Source organism: Bicyclus anynana, chromosome 7 (assembly GCF_947172395.1).
Source record: "Bicyclus anynana chromosome 7, ilBicAnyn1.1, whole genome shotgun sequence".
Classification (NCBI taxonomy): domain Eukaryota; kingdom Metazoa; phylum Arthropoda; class Insecta; order Lepidoptera; family Nymphalidae; genus Bicyclus; species Bicyclus anynana.
The window spans coordinates 13,396,586-13,421,516 of record NC_069089.1 but is presented as its reverse complement, the minus strand read 5'-3'; the positions used below and the strand labels follow the sequence as shown (position 1 = coordinate 13,421,516).

General features: G+C 34.5%; 1 protein-coding gene across 4 annotated transcripts in view; it reads right to left on the bottom strand.

Moving 5' to 3' along the window:
* The window catches only part of LOC112044075 (cAMP-specific 3',5'-cyclic phosphodiesterase), a 629,441-nt gene that overhangs the window by 512,097 nt on the left and 92,413 nt on the right, over positions 1-24,931 (bottom strand). The window contains exon 2 of one of the 4 annotated variants that reach the window (XM_052882561.1): positions 21,246-21,679. The exons of 1 other annotated variant lie outside the window; for it this stretch is intronic. The gene's annotated coding sequence lies outside the window, so the exon portion shown is untranslated. Of the gene's footprint in view, positions 1-21,245; positions 21,748-24,931 lie in introns of those variants that run through there. 2 more of the 4 variants (XM_052882560.1, XM_052882559.1) reach the window with 2 other exon arrangements.

Here is a 24,931-nt window from a genome sequence, read left to right as displayed (position 1 = left end):
GCAGCAGTGTGGTAGGTCTAATCTCCTAATCCCCTCTTTTAATAATGAGGGAGGCCTGCCCCTCTAGTAGGCCGGTAAAATAGGCAGATAAACACAAAGCTACTCTCGAGCCAAGTAGGTAAAAAGGTAGAAAACCATAACCTATAATGGACTTTTTAGGTCAGATAATTATTTCATAATATCTTTAAGAGATAGAGATTTATGATGGAGTCAGTCATCGCGCTGAGCTAAGCAAGATGTTAAAACCAGGCATCGTAAATCGCTTGCCAAAAAACGAAGGAAGTATGAGGTAACGAAGCGAGGTAACGGCGAGTGCCACATCGATTTCGAATAACAGTCGAACTAAATAGAAGTTTATGTGCTTGACCTTATTTTACCCATGAAGGGAGACGCGGTATTAGGTATTCAGGTATGGGTTATTCTATCAGCATGGATAAGTTTTGGCTTTTTAGGACAAGCGCGAATAGGCTGAACTACAGTTAGCAAAGAATGGAACGCATTTTTGAATTATGTTTTCTTATCTATAGTAATGTAATAAAGAAGAAAGATTTGATTGTGTGTTTGTTTGCATTGAATAGGCTCCGTAACTACGGAACCGATTTGAAAAATTCTTTCATTTTTTTTCTCCGAATTCCTACGGGAACGGGAACTACGCGGGTGAAACCGCGTGACAGCTGAGTTATTTATTTATTTAATATTAGGTTGAGTAATGATGACTGTGTGTGGTTAGCCTATGTAAATCTGAATCACGAGGTCCTGAGTTCGTATTACAAAATACAGAGCTTTACAGTTAAAAGTTTCAGTCCGTCAGCCCCTATCACTATCACTAACATCTGATAGTAATCGTTAAAGAGAACATTATCACCCTAATCTCGCCAACATGCATTGAAACAGCGTGGTGGGTCTAAACTATATATCCTCATCAGCCGATGGACGTCCACTGCAGGACATAGGCCTTTTGTAGGGACTTCACAAACATCACGATACTGAGCCACCTGCATTACGCCAACCAACCAGCCAACCGACCAACACTACGCTTTCTAGTGCGGGGTCGCCATTCTAGCACTTAGCAGCAAACTATACATAAGCTTTGCTTTTTATCCTGTTCTGAAAGTAGCTAAACTTTAGTCATATCATAAAGATTCCTGTAGCCTGTATCAAATAATGGGAACACAGCTAAACTAGTTATGATGACGGAAATCCAGTTGATTATGTATGTATGTGTGTGACAATGATCAGGTAAACACGACAACGCTGCCGATATGCCACGACCACGATTTGCCCCAAATAGCTACACGCAATCACGACATGATTCATTACTTAATCCCTGCACTAAAGCATCCTAAACACATACGTACATCTGTTTATACAATGATACGTTTGTGTACAACACAAGCATCATATAAAGATCCTAAAATAACATGAGACGCCTTCATCATATCACGGGCTTATTATATTACGATTATGTGCAAAATTCGAACCCACACCCTCCGGAATCGGAGGCAGAGGTCATATCCACTGGGCTATCCGGTCCGGGGCATGCACCTCCTACTTTTCAGTTGTGTGCATTTCAAGAAATTAAATATCACGTGTCTCAAACGGTGAAGAAAAAACATCATAAGGAAACCTGCATACCAGAAAATTTTCTTAATTCTCTACGTGTGCAAAGTCTGCCAATCCGTATTGGGCCAGCGTGGTGGACTAACCTAACCCCTCTCATTCTGAGAGGAGACTCGAGCTCAGCAGTGAGCTCGAGGGGTTATGGGTTGATAATGATGTTCATAACTATTAAAGAATAAGCGGACACCCGAGATTGCGTCCGCCCTTATACCTTCTTAATCCAACCCTCTCCCAAAACCCGTTCCTAGCGGACGTCTATCAACTACGAGTACAACCTCCCTGTCGAATCTCATCTAGTCAAACAGTTTTCAATATTTGGCGATAAGTGATCTATCGCTTATATATAGGTAATATACAGATAATATGCTCGCTAAAAATTTAATTATACAGTGAAGGGCATAATCCGCAAGTTATATGAATGACGAGCAGTGAACACTTTAAGCTGGCTGGTTACTTTAAGAGACATGTAATAGTTAAGAAAAAATTGTGTGACATGTTTGACTATAAAAACTTATTGTTTATTAATAGGTAATTAAAAAGTAGCAGGCATTGCAAATCTCCCCTTTAAGAAGGGAGGATTTCTGGGCCGTTAAAATAAGCTAACAATGTAATCAACATTCGACAATGAGAATGACATTGAGAAAATGACACCTTACCGGACTAGCTTTTCCAACCTCATGTGGGTTTATCAATTACTGACAGCTAACGCCGCGCGGTTTCACCAGCGTGGTTCTCGTTCCCGTAGGAATACTTGGATGATATATCGCCTTTCTCGATAAATGGGCTATCTAATACTGAAAAAAAATTTCAAATCGGACCAGTAGTTCCTGAGATTAGCGCGTTCAACCAAATAAAGAAACAAACTCTTTAGCTCTATATTTTAGTATAGATAAGCATGTTCATGCAACGCGGCACCTTATGCAAACCTTATAAATACCCAAAGATTTTCTATAAAATACTTGAAATTTTCTTAATAACACTTTTTCACACTGTTCACGGAATACTTTCCACTAAACGAAACACTTCCGCAATCTTCGCGAAGTTTCCCCTCAATTTCTCTCAGCTACAGCATTCTAATGTCGCAGTTTAATAAACATTTTATCCACCACCCCCGTAATGTACTTTACGACCGTCACTAACGCTGGGAAAATCGCTACCATCTGCCAGTTCGTTATAACATTTTCCAAGTACCTACAGCCAAAGATTTTATACTATTAGATATTCACTAGTGCATCGAAATTGAGACGAACAAAGGTGGCTATTTGTCTTAATTCCATTTAGTCGCATAGTAAACAACGAAAGTTATATAAACAAAAATAACACCTAAATATTATTTTCAATGTCAAGTAGTTTCTAAAGACTTCCTGAAGACTTCCTAAAAATTAATCAAGCCCAAGCACTAGGTAGCTACTTGTAAACCGTTGAGGAGTTCCCTTAACTGTTCCTCGTATCTATCACCAGACCCCTAATGACAGTCACAACACATCTAGAGGTAAAGTTTTCATCAACACAAATTAATCAAGCCCAAACACAAGGTAGCTACTGTAAACCGTTGAGGAGTTCCTTTAACTGCCCCTCGTGTCGATCACCAGACCCTTGATGACAGTCACAACTATTTTAGATATAAATTTCTCATCGATACAAATTAATTACTTATGTATGTACAGTTTTTAAACTGCACATACATAAGTAAGTACAAAATTGTGCATTGTGTGCGCTCAGTGGAGAAGCTAAATTCGAGACACTATTCGCAGCGATTTTGTAGGCACGTAACGTATCTAATAGTATTAAATCGTTGACCTACAGCTATGTCGTAACTAACTTTGTGGGAAAGTAGCATTTGGGTTCCAGAGTTGAGTTTTATTTAATTTAACTGAAGAACAAATTAATCGAAACGACCCAAAAACTACCTGAATTATTGAGTACTTTTGATTACTACCATTAGAAGGAGAGTGACGAATGGTATGCCTTAGTTGACAACAAAATATTCCTGAGCTAGATGTCCATCTTGGGTCAAACTGGGATTATATTTTTCTAAATAAGTTTTATTCATATCTAACTGTAGTTCCTTAAATTATAAAATTCTTAACTGACACGGGGCAGGAAGGGGTTCCTAGAAGACGTAAAACAAATGATTTGGACATTCTGCCATGATGCCGTTTAGAAACCTATTGGTCCATGCTATTTGTTAGAGGCTTTATTTTATCCCCGTGTTCTCATGTGAACGGGAACTACAATTAATTTCTTAATTTAAATAAATAAGTCAAATCTGACTAAGGACATAGTATTACGAATTGTGAATTGTTTACATTCTACGAATAAGGACATAGGTACTTATTCGCACAATAACAATAATGTATAAAATAATCCTTTTTCATGGTAATGGTACGTTGAAGAAACTAAGTAAGTGTCACTCAAAGCAGTTTCCCAGTGGGAAAACAAGTAATGTCGCGTAAGATATATTGGCTTAAACAAAATTAAACAAGCGGACTAAGCCTTTGTCCATTAGCTTTCTAATCTCTCTTTCCCGAAGTGACCGGCTGCTACGTACATTTGCCATTAATCTGATAACCTCGTACCAACTACAGAAAACTACAATATTTTATTTCTGTTATAATAAAACAGTAATTAGAAAAGTTACTTAATAAATGTAAATATACTTTTCAGTTGTGTGCATTTTAAAAAATTATATATCACGTGACTATAACGGTTAAGGAAAAACATCGTGAAGAAACCTGCATACCTAAAATTTTTTTGGAGTTTACTCTAAAATCATATTTTCGATGAAATATACCAGGAATATACGTTGAAACTTACTTCTAATTACTATTAAAATTAACGTCATCCGCTGATTGTTTACATAATGAAACGCATGTCTTTACTATTTTGTGTTTATAATAATATACATAATAATAATAATAATATAGTGTTAATAATAATATACATGCCTCATCGTAGCACGGTTATTTACGTTAGAGCTTATATTATTCACTGTATAAGCAGTTGTTTACTGTAGGCGGTACACTGTTATAATATGCATCACAAGACAAATGGCGACCTTTGCCAGAATATTGGAATCTTATCAAAGATATATTATGTATATCTTACTTGTACTACGTGTTTAAAGCTGTCTGGAGTGAGAGAAGACGTTTTATAAATATCTCGGACCAAGACATGACTTTAATTTTAACCTAACGACTTTGCACCATATTTTTAATTCAATTAATGTAAAATAAACAATAACAAATGTATCATTTACAAACTACTCGACGGATTTTAATGAAACTTGGTGCAATTATTTTTCATACTCCTGGGCAGGTTGTAGTATACTTTTCATCACGCTACGATCAATAGGAGCAGAACAGTGACGGGAAATATTTTGAAAACGGGGGAAGTTACTCAATTTTTACAGCGATAGTACTGTAAGGGCTGGATTAAGAAGGTCTAAGGGCAGACGAAGTCGCAGGTGATAGTACCTATATGTAGTATATATAACACAATGGGAAAAGTCTCAAGTATAGCATGGAGTGAGAAGGAAGTTTGTAATGTTGGTACACTCGTGTCTATATATAATATTATTTTACCACTTACATTTTGTTACAGCGCGGACATAAACAATATAACAAAGGGAATTAGCATACTAATGTAAAACCAATATATGCCTGTGTCGATTCGATCCTACTTCGACACACGATCACACACAGTCAATATTTGACTAAACCCCACAAAAACCTGAACAATGCCGCATTCACGTAAACATTAGGCTTTACTTTACTTTGTTTTGGCATTACCTTAACTACGAATTCAAGATAGGACCGCAATATTTGTTTTTATGTATATCCACTACTTCCTTAGTGCCTTTCTTACAGCACAAAATAATAAGAAAATGGAGCAGAAAATCGGAAAATTTCTTAGAACTTAGTTTATGAACTGTTTATGGACCTTATTTACTTAATCACGACTCAAACGCTGAAGGATCACACACAGACATGTCAAACTTACACCCTTCTTTTTTACATCGGGGTTAAGAAGGCCTATTTCCTGCAATGGACGTCCATCGGATAACGTGATGTTTAATACAGTATTACAAGTACACTGTGTCTATACCATAGATTCCCAAAGTGCGGAATATCGACCCTCAGGCGTCGATATCAATCTCTAGAGGGTCGGTAGAAACAATAAATAAATTGGGTCGATGAGGACTTAAATTCGACCCCCTTGCGCTTCCAGTAAGTACATTGTTTGTAACTTTTAACATATAAATGTTTAAACTGGTCAGTTAAGTTGACGTATCTTTTATAACTAGGTACTTGTACTTAGAAGTACGAATTTATATTTCAGGCAGGTATCACAATTTCGTGATAAGTGGCAATCCATTCTCTCTGGCCAACCCTCTGGGAAATAGGAGTGACGGTATGAGTATATAGGTCGAACTAATATAGGACGTGTATCAAATTAAACAAAAAAGTGTAACGTGTTTTATTAGTAGGTAAGTTTTTATTTAATGACTAGCGGACGACCGCGACTTCGTCCGCGTGAAATTATTACTGTTACCCCTACCCCTATCCTACCCCTAACCTACCCCTACTCTACCCCTACTCTACCCCTACCCCTAACCTACCCCTACTCTACCCCTACTCTACCCCTACCCTACTCCAAACTTACTTCTACTCTATCCCTACCGTACCCCTACCCTACCCTACCCTAGATATAGAGTATAGAGAGTTAGAAGGGCGGAAGCTTAAAAAATGTAGTAACTTCTCCTGTTTTCTCAACAGTTCCCTTCACTGCTCTGCTCCTATTAATCGTAGCGTGATGAAAAGTATACTATAACTTGCCCAGGAGTATGAAGAATAATTGTACCAAGTTTCGTTATAATCCGTCGAGTAGTTTTTGTTTCTATAAAGAACATACAGACAGACAGACAAAAATTTTACTGATTGCATTTTTGGCATCAGTATCAACCACTAATCACCCCCTGATAGTTATTTATTTTGGAAATATATTTCATGTACTCTACAGATTTATTATATATATAGATATAAGATAGCGCTTGGGTGAAATAATGGTACTGGTAAGTAATTATGCAACCTACGAAGCTAGAAGAGCATTCCATGTCACTGTAATGCGTTTATGGAATGAGTCACCAAATGAAGAATACGGGGGTTGGTATTATCAGCATATTTTGGAATAGGGGTCTGTCACAAAATGAAAATTTGGGAACCTCTGCGATACCCATTGTTTAATGTACACAGATGCGACCGCTACATTTATCAGTGGGAATCGATCCGAGTCAATATTTGACAGCATTCGGACGCGCCCTCCTATACATTTGAACCGCCGGTCCGTTGGGTCATATTACTAAAATTGTTTACAGTTTATGTTGCTGTCACTAATTGGACGCGTAGGTCAGTCAGTATATTATTATTTTTAGGGTAGGTACTACTAGCGATCTGCACCGGTTTTGCATATTCACGAATGTTCATAGTTATATAAACTTTATATACTATACATTCTGAAATTACTACCATGAAAAATTACTCCCATACCAAATCTCAGCCTTTCACCGCCGATATATTTTCTTACTGCAGAGCAAAATTCTCCTCTGAGGATGAGAGGGGTTTGGGTAATAGACAACAACGCTGGCTCAATGTGGATTAGCAGACTTAACATACGAAGAGAATTGAGAAAATTCTCAGGTATGCAGGTTTCCTCATGATGTTTTCCTTTCACTGTTTGAGACTCGTGCTCGATGGTGATATTTTCTTATTTAAGGAGGATAAGCAAAGCTTCTCTCCTTTTACTTATTTCTCCTATACAGGGGATGATGGAACTTAGACCTACCACGCTGCTCTAATGCGGGTTAGTGGGCTTAAGGTTTTGTAAAATTATGTAAAGATTCATATAAACGAATATGAATCTCAGCTAATATTATAGCTGAAGACTTTGTTTGTTTGTTTGATTCTTTGGTTGAACGCGCTAATCTCAGGAACTACTGCTCCAATTGGAAAAAATCTTTCAGTGTTAGATAGCCCATTTATCGAGGAAAACCATAGGCTATATAATATCCCCGTATTCCTACGGGAACGGGAACTACGTGAGCTAGATCGTTAATAAATTGACCGGAAACAGTGGATTAATGTACTTTCCGTGGCACAGGGGGTGTAACACAAACTGTTCCCAAATCCAGACTGAGAATTTTTTAAAAGAAAGATAATTTTCAATTACATTTTTCATAAAACTTTGAATTTATCCTTCAGTGACGGAATTTTATTCAAATTAACATTATTTTAGTTACGTTATCAAAGAAACGTTTACAACAGTTACGCAAGAAATGTCCCAAAGTTTGACAAACGCAGCACTTTAGTAATGGATTAAAGCTACACAATTTCGAACAAAGACTTTCAGTTAGAACTTAATTGGTCTAAACTTTACCAATATACATCAAACTTGCCAATAATACGATCACGCCCGCTCCGAAATTCGTTTGACATGTTTAGACTATCCTGGAACCCCAGCTTCGGAAGTGATGGTGCTAAACAAATAACTATGTCAGTCATGGTTAGTTAAGGTGGTTCAACTTTAGAGTTATAAATAATAATTAATTATTTATTGAATAATAGCGTTACTTTGGGAAGTACATCATGAAAAGTGAAGAATTTGTTATATTTTGTTATGTTATGTTCAATTTTATTTTAAGTTTTACTACGATTTTTTTGGTGGAACCGGGGTGAATTCTGTTTTTGATAAAAATAGCAAAATAGATTATAGTTATTTCCTGTTAGGTACAAAAAATAAGATATCCTGCTTAATATAAAAATACGAAAATGAGTTGTGTGATTTTAACGCTTGCAAGCCGAAAACACTAAATCAATTTAGTTACACAACTTCAAAAAAAAGCTACACAATTTCGAACAAAAACTTTCAGTTAGAACTTAATTGGTCTATTTCAAGGATAAACCACTAAATCAATTTAAAAAATAACTCACCAATGGATAGTTACATTATCAACGAGTAACATAGAGTACACTTTATCTCTATATTCCCACCAAAACGGGAACGACACAGGTCAAACCACGGGGCGTTCATCGGTAATGTAATAATGGACCACCAAACGTTTCATAGCATGCAACATGGTCACTTCCCCCTTTTAACGGTTTGTTAATATTAATACTTTTCGCCCTCATAGGATTTTGGAGGAAAGGCAAGATGAGCCTTTTTATTGGGGATAGCCTCAATAAATAATTCATTTTTTAGCGTTCACAAAGGAGATCTTATCATATAACATATTACAGGTCTTGCCAACCTCAGAGTTGTGGATTATTTGAATTATTGATTTTTTATACATTTTCACTTAAGTAATATATACCGATCCATTATTTACTATCCTTATAAGGAGTACCTATTTATTGGCTTTCAAATCTGCTCAATGTATGATCCAACTAATCGAAATGTTTTTTACTTTCATCATTTGTAAGAGTTTACTTATATTATACCAGCTGACGCCGCGATTTCACCCGGGTGGTTCTCGTTCCTGTAGGAATAGGGGGATAATATACAGCCTTCTTCGATAAATAGGCTATGTAACACTGAAAGAATTTTTCAAATCGGACCAGTAGTTCCTGAGATGAGTGTGTTCTACCAAACAAACAAACTCTTCAGCTTTATAATATTTGTATAGATTATATTTCTATTAAAAAAAATTAAAGTAGCCTTCTCTCTTAAGAAGTATATGACACCTTTATGAAAATAAAATGCTTTGTACGAGTCTGTATGTACCTTCTTGACAAAACTGGCGAACAACACGCTTCTTATATGGACAACCACCATGACCAAATAAATACCCTTCTCGAAATATAAAGCAGACGGCAAAAGTGACATGGCGGTAATATTTCATGTCTGTCTGTAGAGACTTACCACTCTCTAAATTGATAGACACGAGCTTCGGCTTGGTAGGGCTGTAAACGCTATAAAGACGATAAATATACATGATGTAATTAATGGATAAAATATAAATGGTAGATACACCACCTAATTATCTAAAATTAATTTGATTAGTTTTAAAAAAATCCCTAGGGTGACCATATTATATTTTTTCTAAAATCGGGACATCTTAAAGAAGGAAAAATAATTAGTGCAAACTCAAAGCATCTTATACAAAACAAATAAAACATTTTTTTATAAAAAATAGCATCAATACATTGGTATATTAAACCATAATGCTTAACAAAAATCAGACCTCAGAAATTTTAAGTACAATAGGTCCAGCATTGAAAAACCTGATTCAAGATGGAAATTTTTGAAACATCCGAAAAAAATATAACATTGTCACCCCAATGATTGTAATTAGGTGTATCTACCATTTGCGTGACACAAGACACGACTTCCTAAAGTTGTAGCTGAACCAGTAGTTCTTGAGATTAGCGCGTTCAATCAAACAAACAAACTGTTTTTTGTTAGAGGCTATAATTATCCCTGTATTCCTACGGGAACGGGATCCACGCGAGTGAAACCGCACGGCGTCAGCTAGTTTGTTTATATTTAGTATGTTTGCCCATAAATTGCATGCAGTAGCTCGAGAACGGTGTCTACTAAATCTATTAATAATATAATAGTACTAAGTTGTGCACTAAATGAAAATGTGGCGTTCTAATTTGCCATTTCTGTTTCAGGGCTGAATATGATTTTTATTTAACTCTTGGCACTTTTATTATATTTTGGTTTACATTTATGCTTTATAAAATGAATCTAACAAATATTCAGAATAATGTATATAAACCATTATAGTCAGATTTAGAGAGGCAAATAAATTGAAGATTACTAATTGTTATTATATAATTGTTGACCTATAATTTTTAGGTACATGTTGAGTCAATAAACCACGCTTAGGGTCAAGTTTTGTTTTTAGGAAATCCTTCACTTATACTTATTTGTCTATCTTATTTAGTAGGGGACTCCCTATGGTTTCAATTTTATCTGCATATCACTCTCTGAAAGAAGTTTGGCTGGTGGGAGGCTTCGGCCGTGGCTAGTTACCACGCGCGTGACGCCAACCACCTCCTAACAAGTTAGTCCTCTTCCATCTTATACTGCATCATCACTTACCATCAGGTGAGATTGTAGTCAAGGGCTAACTTGTAAAGAATAAAAAAAAAAAAATAATGGTGAAAGAATTTTTAAATCGGTTCCGTAGTTTTTGAGTTTATTCGTTCCATAAAGAATGTATTTCTATAATATTTCCACTTTAGAATATAAGTATACAATTAAACATACATGTATAGATATTAAAATATATAGATAAGATAGATTGCACGCTAAATTTAAATCTTAAGGGATGACAACCCTATTCTATAACTTTAAAGCTCGCGCTGGAATATAGAGTATTTTGCGGCTTACAGTGCCTTTTAGTCGCCAAACTTTTAAAACTTACTGAACCGTTGACTCACGGGTCATTGCTTAGTTCGCAAATTACTATTTTTCTCAAAAAGTAATTATATTTCATAAAACCTTTTCTTTAACTTAATGATGTTTTTTCAGTTAAAACATCATTAACAATATCAACAATTTTTTCTTCTATATACAAATAATTAAAAATTTATGAACAAGTTTAATCAATAACAAGGCTTGATAAATAGATCTCCGATATTAACGTTTATTAATAAAATTAAGTTGTAATTATGTAGTTCTTTTCATAAGATCATCATCATCATCAACATCAACATCATCACCATCATCATCATCATCATCGTCATCATCATCATCATCATCATCATCATCATCATCATCATCATCATCATCATCATCATCATCGTCATCATCATCATCATCATCATCATCATTTTCAACCCATATTTGGCTCACTGCAGCTGAGCTCGAGTGAAGTACTAGTTACTAGTTTCTAGTGAAGTCTAAATAAAATAATCTAAATCTCGTCAATATCGACAGTCTTAAAATGCAATAATAGTATAAAGGCGTCGGAATTATTTGAATTACTTTGTATGAAAAAATAATTATAAAAAATAGTTATGCTTTTCGGCTTCTATAATACTCCGCAACACCCTGTATATCTCACAATATTTACAATAAAAGCCAAGTCAAGTCCTTACTTAAGAATTATGTTAGGCTAAATGGAAAAGAAAGTTACGTTAGATTTTATTAAGTATAAAAAGTCGTATCTACCTTTCGTCAGTGATTCGAATAAAAGTAATTTAAAAGCGACCTCCTTCACATCGAAGGGATTTGTAGGTTAAGCTCATTTTGCTATGTAAGCATTACTAAGCGGTGCCTTCTAGTAGTACCTGCTTGTTAAATATGCATGAATATTTTTTTGCGATTTTTTATTTTGTTAACCTGTTCAAAGCCTTATAGCATTTTACATAAACCTCCCATGACTTTGTCTTTTCTTTGTCAATTGTCTTAGCTCTACATATTTTTTTTTAAGTTAAATATCACGTGTCTCAAATAAAATGGTGAAGGATAAACATCGTGAGGAAACCTGCATACCAGAGAATTATCTTCATTCTCTGCGTGTGTGAAGTCTGCCAATCCGCATTGGGCCAGCGTGGCGGACTATTGGCCTAATCCCTCTCATTCTGAGAGGAAACTCGAGCTCAGCAGTGGCCGAATATGGGTTGATGACGAAGTTGTATTTAAACTATTAATTGGGCAACAGTAAATGGTTAGTAACAACTTTTAACATCCTCGTTATTGATACAAGTTAGAGGGAGGGGAGTTTACCAAAAGCTGTTACTACTATACATTTACTGTTAAAGGAAATACATTTGTTCTCTTAAATTCAATTTCGTTTCAGGCGCGAAAAGTCCAAAATATAATTACAAAGTAATTTATTTATTTATTTTAGTTCTTATTATAAAAATGTTACTTACTATTATATTTTCATACAATTTTCAATTTTAAGACATGTTACGTTATGTTATGTTAAAGTGTCTGAGCCAAATAAGGAGGTAAAGAACTTTTTGTTTACCTCAATAATTTACTCCCCGTACAATATTTTCCCCAGTATCGTATATTTTAGATAAAATAGGCTTACTTTGATCAAAATTTAATGGTAAGTAAGCAAAAAGGAAATATTAAATTTGTTATTTAAAAGTAACCCGATAATAAGCTCCTAATTTGATAATAATAAGGCGAATCGGGTAACTGTTTTCTCGAGAATTTATAAGTAAAACAAAATATAACCTGTTAAGCCTCAAATTCCCCGATACTCGAAAATTTTCAAACTTTCCACAACTGGAAATCATCTATGTGATAAGGTTTCCAGTGTCCGCGTGTGTTCATACATTTTATAAGTATTTATACGTAATAAGATTATATAAATTTATGTGATGAAATCAGCAAGGTATTTAGCACCCTTATCTTACTTAGCACAGTCACAGAATACATTATGCACAAGTATATAGTAGACATTTTTCACACTACCGCCTATCGGCTTGTAAATAGAATTAAATTGTCACTAGAATAGATTTTGTTTTAGTTGATAGTTAATTTTAATTTTTTAAATAAAATTATTAATTCATTTGAATTGTTACATTTTAATTTATTTAGTTTAAATAATTTTTAAGGTTTGTTTGAATTTGAATTGATTATTTTTAATTTATATTGTTTGTTTAATATTCATTTTGTATATAATATTTATTGTTGTAGTTATGATTACTCCGGAAACGAATTGGGAAACTGTAATGTTTCTCTGTACATATTTCATGCTACGCTTACGCAAAGTAAAATATAACCTGTACTGTTTAATACATACATTATACAGTACAACGTAAGTAAAGGTTACGTAAAGTAAAGGATAAGATAGTTGGGTTAGATAGTAATATATGTATGTCCTAATAAAATTATTCATATATTGAAATAACAGTCTATGTTTCTTTATAGAAAAAAGCGTTAAAAGATAGTAAGTAAGTAAAGAAAAGTAGCGTTAGCTTTTAGCGATCTCTGTTCTGTGAGTACAACACAATAAATTGACAATAGGTGATGCCGTAGTTTAATATCGTAGTAGAACAGAATACATAATAGGACAAGGTAGCCGCTAACCGCTGGCGTTTTGTGATCGATATTATCTCTATGATAGTTTTTAGTAAGTCAAAGTAGTTTAGCAATGTCTTCAAACCTAATTCCAATCTTTATTATTATAGTTATCGCTCGATGATGTAACTATGTAGTTCGTATAATATATTTTAATAAATTATTCCTATAGACTTAATAAATTTCTGCGGTGAATATAGAGTTGCCTGCGGTTTTCAATAAAATATACAACAAATGTTTATGTAGATTTATATAATGTTATATTATTATAGAGATATTGCGCTGTAGAAGTCGAACATAAAAGAACCGGATATCCTCATTGGTATATTATACTTATGAGTGTATCCGTTACGTCCTTGGTCTACTAGCTCAATTGCGAATCATGAGGTCCCAGGTTTGAGTCGAAGTCGGGCATAAATAGTGATTTCTTGATAATTTAAAATATGATGGTACACAACCTTTATCACTAGCAGGTGGTAATTGTTACTAAGTAAAAAACTATCATCTTGAGCTCGTCAATCTAATGGTGGGTCTATGCTCTAAATCTTCCTTGTCCATAGACATTTATTTATTTATTTTATTATATATTATGTATATTTTATATTTATACATGTAGTATATATAAATATACTATTTTTATTATTATATATATATTTTTTTTTTGTTGCACTATCCCGCATTTAATTACATTAATTCCTTTATCCAAAGGTTGTCTGGTAGATATTGCTATAAGCAATAAGACCGCCTTTGCACATACTTGTTTTCTATGTTTTCCTTTGTTTTCTTTGTTATTGTTTTTGTTTTGTGCAAAAAGTATAAATAAATAAAATAAATAAATAGACCTTACCCAACTATAGGACATAAGAATATCCGACTATTCACATTTAAATAATCTAACACGTAAATTGTAATATTTACATTTTACATAATAATACTCCGTATTCACAATGTGCTTTGTACTAAATTCGTCATTTATCAAATAAATCAAATCAATGTCGTGTAGAAACCGAAAGGGGTGTAGATTTTTCTCCTACTCCTAACAAAATAGCCCGCTTCCATCTTAAATTGCATCACTTACCATCAGGTGAGATTGTAGTCAAGGGCTAACTTGTTAAATATTTAAAAAAAATCAAAAAATAAAGGTATCTTCATTACATATTTCAAAATCGAAGTAAAAATAACAGAATAACATAACCAAAACTATTTTTAAACATATAAGTATTACCTGACCTATTTTCCTTTCCAACTCGTAAATCAATAAACAACAGACGGACAAAGTCTAGCCAAATATCCTTCTAGTTCAATATAACTTTCCAGAAGCAATTTCACTTTTCAAATTTCATAGAAATTCTTTTAAGTAATACTTTATTATTAGAGTGCGTGATAGCCCAATGGACATGACCTCTGCCTTTGATTCCGGAAAGCGTAAATTCGAATCCGGTCCGGGGCATGCACCTCGAACTTTTCAGTTGTGAGCATTTTAAAAAATTAATATCACGTGTCTCAATCGGAGAAGGAAAAACGTCGTGAAGAAACCTGCATTCTTGAGAATTTTCTTAATTCTCTACGAGTGTGAATTCTGCCAATCCGCATTGGGCCAATGGAGCAGACTGATTCATGTAAGCCTATAGAGACCCATAACCTACTTACACTACCATGCTTATATATTTATGAAGCGTCAGTTTTCGTACATCGGCACTTAGAATATTTCAAAATAAATGAAAATCCACGGAAAATAAATAAGATTCGGTTATGTCAAACGCAATATAAATTAAAACATTCATTAAAATCACCTCATGCCATGTGCGTTAAAATATATAACAAATTAGATGAAGGTTTCTGGCTGTGTAGTAAAACATTTTATTCAGTACTTGAATTTCTTGTTAATAAATTATAATCATTGTCTGACATTCTAATATTACGAGTAATGCTTGAATTTCTTTTAATCTATAATTATTCTATTTTTTAATTATTATTTATCGTGTTTTATGTACTCTGACGTAGACTAAATTTCGTTTTGACATGTATAATTTTATGCTTATTTCAAATTTAAATTGTATTATTTTATTAAAACAATTGTATGATTGTGGGTAAGTAATATATACTCAAACAGTTATATAAATTGTAAAATTTGCGCGCTATATAAATGGCAATACACTGTGACTTTATATTTTATGTGTGTGTATGTCCATCTTGTATATTTATTAAGTGTATTAAGGCAAATAAAGTTCATTTCATTTCATTTCAATGATGATGATGAATACTTTATAGGAGTAAAAACTCAACATACAGAGTTACTTCCACATCGCTGAATCAATAATTTTATCATACAGATTAATCTTTACATTAATTATTTAATTGTATTGTAACGTAACATTCGTGTTATGTATCTTTAAATGACGACCGGCGGCCTTGATGTCATTTTCATAAAACACAGTGTATGTGTATAGTAGGTAAAGCTCGTGCAGGTTAACTTGACACCTGCCTCGAATGATGTCTGTACTTTGTTTGTTTGGTTGTGTTTGCTAGCCAAGTGTCAAGTTAATGCGCACGAGTTATATATTTCAGCGCTTATCAGTCTCGCTGATTTTACGGAACCACCAGCGAAGCGTTAATAATTACACTGTTACGTTTTTTTATCTTGTAGAGTACGTTGAACGCCCTGTGATGTCACCCGACATATTGTTCGATAAACGACTTTATATTGTTTTTTTTTTAATATTGACCATGAAAATTTTTGTAAATATTTGCCCTTGCAATTAAGCGAAATTTCTTGTCTGCCAGTAGGTACATATTACTAAACATAGTAATAAATTATTACTAAACATAGACCAGTTATTGTCTTGTTTCTGATTAATCACTACATAGTGTAAAACAAAGTCGCTTTATCTGTCCCTGCCTGTGATGCTCTTAAACTTTAAAACTACTCAACGGACTTTGATGCAGTTTTTTTTAATAGATAGAGCGATTGAAGAGGAAGGTTTATATGAAAAACTAGCTGACGCCGCGCGGTTTCACCCGCGTGGTTTCCGTTTCCGTAGGAATACGGGAATAATATACAGCCTATAGGCTTCCTCGAAGGGGAAATCCTTCCTCTAAATGGGCTGTCTAATACCGAAATAATTTTTCAAATCGGACCAGTAATTCCTGAGATAAGCGCGTACAATCAAACAAACAAACAATCTCTTCAACTTTATAATATTAGTATTGATAACATCCATGGTTCCCGTGGGATTTGTGAAAAGCTGAAATCCACGCGGACGATGTCGCGGGCGTCCGCTAGTATTATATTACAACGATGAAAATAAAAGCAACGTAGGTTTTTTTTTAGAAAATTCTATGTATTATAACTAGTATAATTTATTAAACAAATAATGCTGTGAAAAGTAATATAAATCCACACCTATAGATATTACAATCAACCTCCTACGATCATATTTATTTATCAGTATTGATATTGTGTTTCACAATTAGTTAAAACAAATAGGTGTTACTCGTATGTGAGTTTATATTGCTAGAGGTAAATATTAATTGTTTTATTGTTTTACTTTGCAAATAAATGCGTTTATATACCTAACTAGCGCACGCTCGCGACTTCGTATGCGCGAAATTCTGTTTTTTTACAAATCCCGCAAAAACTGTGTATTTTTAATAGTTTATAACGGGTTAACAGTAGCCTATATGTTGCTCCATAACCTCCTCTATCTTCCAGTAAAATTCCAATTAAAATCGGTTCAGCCGTTGCAGAGATTAAAGCCCGGATAAACAGACATATAGAGAAAAATTAAAAAATAAGTTGATTATGTTTTAGTTTCGTGTATATATTTAAATCACTTGAAAAATCACAATTATTTTAAAATCAGACACTTCAATTTTATTTATTAGTATATATTTTTTTTAATTCTTTACAAGTTAGCCCTTGATCACAATCTCACCTGATGGTAGGTGATAATGCAATCTAAGATGGAAGCGGACTAACTTGTTAGGAGAAGGATAAAAATACACACCCCTTTCGGTTTCTACACGACATCGTACTGGAACGTGCTTGGCGGTACGTCTTTATCGGTAGGGTGGTGACTAGCCACGGCCGAAGCCTCCCACCAGCCAATATTTATGATATTACATTTATTTGCGACCTAACGTCATTCAGTATTCAATTTAAATAATTCATGAAACTCGCGTAGCATCCAGATTTATTTGTTCGAGAGTTTCATGAAAGTTCAAGAAAACTCTTCACTTAGAAACCTATCACTTCTTAAAGTTTCTACCGTCAGCTATAACTTAGTAAATGAAGACAGTTCAAAAGTAAGATTTTAAAGAAAATTAATAAATAAATTTTACTTAGGTATATATTTGTAAATCGTAATGAATTCTCAATCATACACAATTCTAGGACTAGATTTTTGCCTATTAGAGGAGTAAAGAAAAAATTGTTCATATTTAAAAATTATGAAAAAAAATATTTGCCATATCTTTTAAATAAGGCCAATATTTCCATTCCCTTTCAATTAGTTCGGAAAAACTGTGTTAGGAGTGGCTACGATAATAGTCTAACGTGTGGGAATCGAACCACCATCCCTCTGTGATGAACCCGGCTTCTTTACCACTGAGCTATTCAGGCTTCATCATTATGTATTAAATATAATCGTTTCATCAACATCATTAGGAACACGGCTCACTGTTGAGCACGAGTCTCCTCTCAGAATGAGAGGGGTTAACCCAATAGTCTGACACGCTGGCCCAATGCGGAAAATTCTCAGATTGTGCAAGTTTCTTCACGTTGTTTTCCTTCACTATTTGAGACACGTGATATTTAATTTCTTAGAATGCACAAAACTGAAAAGTTAGAGGTGCATGCCCGGACCGGATTCGAACCTACGCCCTCCGAATCGAAGGCAGAGGTCTTCACTGGGCTATAGATGATCGTTTAGTTAAGTCAATACTAAACGCATATAATATTACGAGTATCAATCGATGTGTGCACATATTCTATTAGCTTTTAGTGCTTCAGTCTTCGAGCGTGTAATAGGAAGTGCTCGAGGCTATCTAAACAACAGACTTCACGCCTTCGGCTTAAAGGCAGCCATCTATCAAACGGAGACGGGGCCGATAGCTTTACGCTACTAGACAAAGGCCCAAGATTTATCGTTCCATTATACCCACAACGATCACCCATCAATGTGATGCAACATACATTAATTTACTCACTTATTATTTACACCCACTGACAAATGGATAGGCGTTTTTAATATAAGAGGTTTCGTTCGGTAAGTCTCGCGGGATTCCTTCCATTTCCAGTACAAAGTGCCTTATTTGTTACTTATTCAGGACATACGATGTATATGTTATAAACTGATGCAATTCATAATATCTCTTGAGGCAAATCTGTTCAGACGTTACGCTTGAATGATTATATGGACAACATTCGCACGAGAGTTAAAAAAGCGATGCGTTAAAACTCAGAGTTGGCGGGCATAGCGTATGTTGAATATGAATCATAATATGAAGTTGAATGAAGGTCTATTTCTAACACCCAAAATTGAATAAACTGGACGAAAAGTCGTCGTGTTTTTAAAATGCTGTCATGTGAACATTTACTTGGGATTGCATTTGTTGAATTTGAACGCCCGTTCGCACGAGAGTTTTTTAACGTGCGAAAACTCTCGTGCGAATTAGGGATTAGGGTATGTATTACATAATCTAATCCCTAGCACTAGTTGAAGCTTAGTTTTCAACAATAAAATAAAATTCACATCAAATACACCACATCGAATCTATCTTCCTTATTGGTCTGTGTCTGTGATGACTGGACGGACAATACTCAATACAATATATATAAAAGTTTAAAAGTCAGCTAATGCTTTTACTAATGGAATCCTGGAGAAATTAAGGGGAACTTTCAAAATCGTAGCGACGAATAAAACAGCGTTTGTTAACTTTTCCATTAAGTATTTTAAAGAACTACAATATAATGAATGTCTGGAGTCGATCTGATGATGGAACCTAAACACAGACGAGGGAACTCTTCACCGATTTACAGCAGTAATCTTGTGATAGCTTGATTAATTTTATTGATGAGAACTTTATACTTTAATGGATTGTGACTTGTAACTTAGGAGTCTGGTGATGTAGTCAAAGAACAAATTAAGGGAACTTCCTCAACGGCTTACAGGAGCCACTAAATGATTGGGCGTGGACGAGTCACTAAGATTCTAAAATCCCAACACTGGAGTCCCCTAAATAGTACCTACTTATGATGAAAATTTTGTTATTTTGCATGTAGATACAGTTATGTCATAAAGAAATCGGCAAAATCTCTAAAAGGTAGTCATATCATCAACTCGATCCTCAGATGGCACTAAAGTAAAGATTCTTATGAAAATCGCCGACCAAGGGTCCAGTCGGAACGCAATAAAGGTGCTACTTATGTCCATTGGCCGTTATCTACTATGTATATTGTATTTCCTACCCTTTGTCAAGGCAGCTCTGGCGGGGATTTCTCATTTAGCGATAAGACCGATTGCTACGTCAACCTAATTTCAAAATCTCTGATTAAATACGTAAATGCCTGATATAATTTAAATATTTTTTTATCATTTGATTCAATTTTGATTTCTTTGAGAGTATCTATCTTAACATCTTTGAAATATATCAAAAGCACAGCACATTGTGAAAACGGAGTTCGTATTATTTTTTACTTAAGGTCCCCCGCACACACACGGTAAAATAAATCTCAATAAAGTAATGCATATGGTAAACCTTACATCGTGGGTCGAATTATTTCCCTATTCTATTGACAACTCGCAAACGCCTGCGAATAAGTCCGGGTGAAACAATAGTATAGGTATAACGTTTTCTCTTGCATCTGTCTGTTTATTAAAATCCCTTGCATAGTTTAAAAGAACAAACAAAGGAACGGCGAGGAGAGAGTTTGTTTTGTACTACGTTAAGTGACATTGAGATATTATATTTACAAAATTGCGTGTATGCGGCTGGCCTTAGAATGCTCGTACACACACAATAACATTGTCTATAAAGTAGAGTAAGGTAAATAATATGACGCAGGCCAATGACAATAAAAAAATAACTAAGTATGTTTATTGGTGTGGTTTCTATATTTTTTTAATTGTCTACACCTCTACGCTCGCTGTAGGCTACCCTGCAGGCTTGATCGCCAGTGACCGGTGTTTTACAAGATATTACTCCTTATGGGTACGATTACAAGCAGATTATCGGGTTGGAGGGAGCAAGACCCTTCTATTTGGAAGTCCATGTAAGAGGCCTATGTCCAGCAGTCCACCGGCTATTAATGATGATGAGGGATGCGACCTAAAAGATTTTACCTTTAATTTATTGACAATATTATTGCGTGTGTGCAGCTAGCCTTATAGCCTGGCAAATTCGTTCGTAACACTCCCAATGGTCCGCGCGTGCCGGGGGCATGTAGCGATGAATGAAAATCCCACGACCTGCACCTCACTTCCCCGCACGAATTAACACCCGTGCAGTCTTTCATGGTAGTGTTATCAACAAACTTGCCAGACTTTTACAAAGTTAATAATGAAAAGTTGTCTTACCGTATTCTTGGTGAGAGAGCTGAGGGCTGCCCTCTCTTAGGGCATAGTCGGCGTCGTCGGGCGCCGCCGCGCGCGCCCCGCACCAGGGCACGCAGCAACGGAACAACCCTCCACCCACCACCTTGCTGCCGTGCGCCCCCCAGCCCTGCACTCCCCCACACCAGCACTGCACTCCCCACACTGGCACTGCACTCACACACCATTCGTGTCCTCCATCACTTACACATTAACTAGTCCTACTTGGCACGTGGTAAAGCGTAAGAAGTAACTGCTCAGTCTTGGAAGTTAGCGAAGATAATATACTGATATGTCAGTCTGATCATAATAATAATATGCTTAAGTTGATAACATTAGAAAATGGATAGGGGTAAGAAGGGTGTTTTTATCAGTCTGTTATCACTAAAACTTTGTTTAAAATCACCATTAGCATTAGCCTTTATTGAGTAATAAATGTAACTTTTACTTTTTTAACGGAATTTGCTGTGCTATCAATTCACTAATTACAAACTTTTTACGAAATAACTAACCCTTCGACATTCTTCATGATTCATACAGACGACAACAGAAGTATGTACTTCGAAAAGGAAAACACACAACTATTATATCAAATTGAAAAACTGTTACGCAACCACCAAACAAAAAAAAGCGCTAATATTTATTAAGAGTCCGAACACTACAAGAAGCTATGCATAAAATAGACATTACAGCTTTTTATTTGAAATAGTAAACCAAAAGTAAGTTTTAACTTTGTAGTTTATTAGCTACATCCGTAAATGGGTAAAAATACACACTTGTTCTAAGTCCTATTTCTATTTAGATCTGATTAATATCGCTAGATGTGACGAAAAGGTGATCTACAAGTATTCGTTGGCACGGTCCCAATTAGACTATAGATATACTCTCTGAATTATTAATGTTGAAAATATTATAAGCCCTCGCTTCAGTATTACAAAATTATTATTATGAGGAATGAGAAATTTATTATACGCTAATTTTGTGGGAATTTTTTTATTTCACAAAATGAAGTGAATACAATTTTCTTTTTTATGGAATATTACCAGATGTTAAGTGACGGTCTAAAATGGAAGTGGGTCTTTGGAAGAGGTACAAGTTTCTACGTGACGTCATAACCACCAGAAATAACTAAATCGAACTAAGAACTAGATCGATAGGGCGGTACGTATTTTCCGGTATGTCGGTAACTAGCCTCGGCCAATGGCTACCACCTTGACTCAATTTTGAAAATATAAAATGCTACATTGACCCGAGTGTTAATCAAACCCAGGACCTTTCTACTGAAAATAATTATCAAACGCACCAAAGAGGTCATCCAAACTCTCAGATAAATTACATAATTTGGTTCGAGATTAAACTCGATCAAAATCATGGCAAATAATAATCACCGCGTATGTCTCTGTTGTTTATATATATTTTTTAACTATAAGTTTTTGGGACTTTTATTATAAATAACATATCAACTCCATCATACCCAATTAGGGTATGATGGGGTTAACAATGACAATAATAAAAACAAAACTGCTTAAATTAAAGCTGATTACTATTGTAATAAAAAAAACTTAAGTTTAAGCTTACTTTCTTGCTTGCTTGCTTTCTAATTACAATCTTTAGTTGATATTACACAAATACGCAAACTAATAATGTGAATATTTTAATTAGGGATGATGACAGTTTTTCAAATTGTATATAAATTAGGAATGTGCTAATAGTAAAGCAATTTTCAAAAAGTAACAAGATATCTGCGATCATTACTTTACTTACTGGGATGTAAAGGGGCAGATTTGCTGCACTGCCACGGATCCCTGGCCAAAATGGCACGAATTAATGACGTCGTTGATTCGCTAATCGTTAGATCTGTATGGGCGTTCAAGCAAAATTACAAATATCTTTGTTATTTGTGCGTTTATGTTTATAGTTCACATATTGAAAAATGTCACGTTTAATGTAAGGAAGCTAAAAATGTATGAATTTTTGTCTAATTACGATAAAAGAATTTTAGAAGTTTTGGAATTTTATAATCGTATTTATTTTGCAAATATCCAGTCAATCTTTGTTTTTTACATATTAATTAGTTAATATTGACCTTATTTACCCGAATGTCTCAAAAAAGCAATATATTCAACCCTTGTCATCATCCCCATTATAGCCATATTATGTACTCACGTTCTTTATACTGTTACGAGGATTCGGATTAATGTGTCAAAAAATTCTAAACACTACATGATATCAAAAATTACGGACGTTAAAAATATAAAACTATTTTATTTCACGTTCCAGAGTCTCCAGAAATAAATGTCAGTCGGGCCTATGACGCAGATAGATTTTTATTAAATGAACAACTTTTGGGCGAATGAGGGTTAATTTAAAATAGTTTTGGGATTTTAGGATAGTTGTAACTCCTTTGACAACAGAAAAGTTCTGCTTACATCCAGATTAGATTTTATAGTAATAAAATGTAATAAAATCTAGTATGGATGTACCTACCTACTTCTATACATATGCATCGCTATATAGTATAAAACAAAGTCGCTTTCGCTGTCCCTATATCCTATGTCCCTATGTATGTTTAAATCTTTAAAACTACGCAACGCATTTTGATGCGGTTATTTTTAATAGATAGAGTGATTGAAGAGGAAGGTTTATAAGTGTAACTAGCGACCCACCCCGACTTCACACGGGTGCAATGCTGATACTAAATACACTACAGAAAAACTGTGTACGTTGTATATAAACATAGCGGTCCGCTCCGGCTTCGCACGGGTATCACATTAATATTATAAAAGCGAATGTTTGTGTGTAAGTGTGTGTGTTTGTTCCTCCTTTACGCTGCGGCTACTGAAGCAATTTGGCTGAAATTTGGAATGATAATAGATTTCACTCTGGATTACCACATAGACTAGATAATTTTCATCTCGTAAAATCTATGGTTCCCGTGGGATTTTTGAAAACTGAATTCCACGCGGACGAAGTTGCGAGCGTCCGCTAGTAACATATAAAAGAAAGTCCGCCACGTCCGTCTGTATTTCAATTAAAGATAAACTCAAAACTACTGAATGGATTTTCATGCAGTTTACCACCAAAATATAGTGTTTTAAGAAGAAGGTTTTATATTAAAAAAAGACAAGGCGCCTGGGAGGTTTTATCGAAAACAATTTTGATGGGATATTTCCATTTTACATCAACGATGGCATATATTCATCTATCTTTAACGAATATGTGTCAGGTACCTACGTACATACATTGAAAGTTTTTCATCGATTTTCTCACGTTCATCCGCTAATTAATATATATAATTAATTTAATAGAACAAAGGTATAAATTTAGTTTAGTTATATCGTAGTAGCTCAGTATGGTATAGCTTTTGACAGCGATAAGTAAATAAGTTATAAGTAAAAAACTTTTTTAAAAAAAGCTTTTATTTAAACGCTCTTTTTTATTTAAAAAATTTTTTTATAAAAGAAGGAAATATTTTTTTCTTTCAACATTTTAACTATCAACTTATAACCTCATTATGTACAACTTAAATGATAATAAAAGCTTTTTTCTTTTCTTTCTTTCTTTTCTTTGAAGATTTAATTTAAAAGAATTATTCCGTATTCGTTTTACATTCTGATAAAAAGTTATTACTTTTATCAGCTTTCGTTCTAATTTGATAATTTGTGAGCGGC